This window comes from Hordeum vulgare, chromosome 2H (assembly GCF_904849725.1).
Source record: "Hordeum vulgare subsp. vulgare chromosome 2H, MorexV3_pseudomolecules_assembly, whole genome shotgun sequence".
NCBI classification, from domain to species: domain Eukaryota; kingdom Viridiplantae; phylum Streptophyta; class Magnoliopsida; order Poales; family Poaceae; genus Hordeum; species Hordeum vulgare.
In genome coordinates, this window is record NC_058519.1 from 338,297,376 (window position 1) to 338,299,666 (window position 2,291).

Here is a 2,291-nt window from a genome sequence, read left to right on the forward strand (position 1 = left end):
CGGCGGGCGTCCAATATTGTAGAGAAATTTCAGAACGCACGAGTGCGAGCTTTTAGAATATTTAAGCAAACTTTCAAAACTCAATTTTGAAATTTAAATATAGAGTGATCGGCATATACTAACATCGCAAAAATGGTTGTTGCACCAAATTTAAATGAAACAGTAACATGTAGATCGAAAAATGATAGATTATATATGTGTAATTATGTTAAAAATAAAACACGTCTTCATGTGTATTTTGTAATTGCACAAATTAGTAGTCATTAAATATAAATAATGGTGTCAACAATTTTGGTTGTTGCACAAATCTAACAATATGTAGTAAATAGTAAAATATTAATATAAAGTTTTAACATTACTAATTTCTGTTAAAATTTAGACAAATTAAGACTTACAAAAACTCTCTGTTTGCAATATTATAGTTGTCAAAAAAATCCTAGCCCGTGCAGTAGCACGGGTTGACGACTATAATGTCACTAGACACTGGACTGTGTACTCCAAATTTTGTGATCAAGTCCTTCCCCATAGTGTGTACTATTGTGTATCATGTGTGTGATGCTAACAATGTGACACTGATATCCAGGTAAGCTTGATCTGCTGTCAGATTAGTTGAGGGCTTGCGGGTGGCAAGTAACACTGGTTTATGAAAAAGAGTCATTGCACCTCTCTGGAGGTTTGATTGTCCAGCAGTTTTGCTACTACTTTCGCATTGCCTTGTACCAGTAATACTAGGCTCGAGAGTGCTGAACTTTGTTGTATTGAATGTTACATCCATGCAATAGTTTTTTTACACATGTTATCTTTGATGTCAAGTTAAGTGTACTCCCTCATAAAAAAGTGTAATCAAGCACTGGCTTATGTTTATTGATTGCAGTGGTAGACTTTATTCAGTTACTTTGGGCATTACTATTCAATGAGAAAAAAAAATCAGCTTTCTTTTGTATTTATGGAAGTGATTGCTGCAAAAACAACAAGTTAGTTTTGTCTATATTTTACAGAGAGAAGATCATACTCGTATTGAGTAAAGGTACTGTTTATCGGATCTTATTATTCTTGTAAAGTAGCCTTGCTTCGGGATAGCACTATCCTGGACTTTATTTCTCATCTGATTGTAAATCACTAACCTGTGGTGATCTCCCAGGTTGCGCCACAGTGTGTGTACAACAACAACGAGCTTTCCGGGCCGTGCCGTGCTGTCGTGTGGTGACACTCACAGTCTCGGCACACCGACGTAGCTAGCCATGAAGATGGCACGACCGCCTTCTCTAATTGACGACGACGGGTCATTCTAGCAGCAGATGGTCATTTGCATCACATGAAACAAAAAGTATTCATGCAACATCACCATGCGCATCAGCAAAGACAGTGTATGGATCCTGTTTGATTCACCTGGTTGATAAGGGCGGCAGAATGGGAGACGAGCTCGATGTCAATTTCGTCGAGCACGATCTCATCCTTTACCTTCTCGGACCGCAAGATGGTGACCCCGTCGAGCATGTCCACCTTCCTCACCTGCAACCACACCAGAAATTAGTCAATCACACGCAAGAAGTTCGTCTACTTGCACGGAGAAAGCTAGATCCGTGCATCAAATCCGCACATAAACCGCAGTATCATCAACAAGCTAGATCTTGTAACGGAAGCCCTTGCTGACATTGGTGATGAGGTTTTGGACGTGGGAGATGGCGGTGCGGATGGCGACCATGGTGCGGCGGTTGCCGAACCAGGCGTCCACCTTGAGCTTGCGCCCGCCGTCCTTAAGCTGGAAGTCGAGGTTGAGGTGCTTGAAGTTGCGGGTGAGGGTCCCGCACGGTCCCGTCACCGAGATCATCTTGGCGGATACCTTCACCGTCACCTCCTCCGGGATCTCCATCGTCTCTGGCGCCAGGATGGTCTTCATCTTCGCTGATGAGGGGGTGGGTCGGCGGCGGCGCGAAGGGGGAGGGGGAGGAGGCGAGGGTTTGGGGAGCGAGGGTGGGTGCAGACTGAGGGTTGTGTGTTTATAGGCTGGGCACTCCGTTGGGCGGTTTGGCCGAGCTTTTTCTCGGCCACACTAAGCACCAGCATCATGGCCTTCTTTCTCACAGAAATCTTGCTCTCCATCTCACAAACGATTTTTTTAACGATAAAAAAAATTCTCAGAAATGTTCCATCAAGGTTATTTGAAGCTGTCGTTGTCTAATGTTCCATCATGTTGCAACTAGATTATGTTTCAGGCCTCTGGTGCTGAAATTGAAGGTGAGCACAGCTAAAATTGCCTAGACTAAAACCTTGTAGGTTATCAATAATCA

The 2,291-nt window shown here is 43.2% G+C and overlaps 1 pseudogene; it reads right to left on the reverse strand.

Annotated features, from left to right (window-relative positions):
• Nucleotides 1-1,210: 1,210 nt before the first annotated feature.
• On the reverse strand, nt 1,211-1,900 carry LOC123427045 (annotated as a pseudogene).
• Between the last annotated feature and the right edge of the window lie 391 nt (nt 1,901-2,291).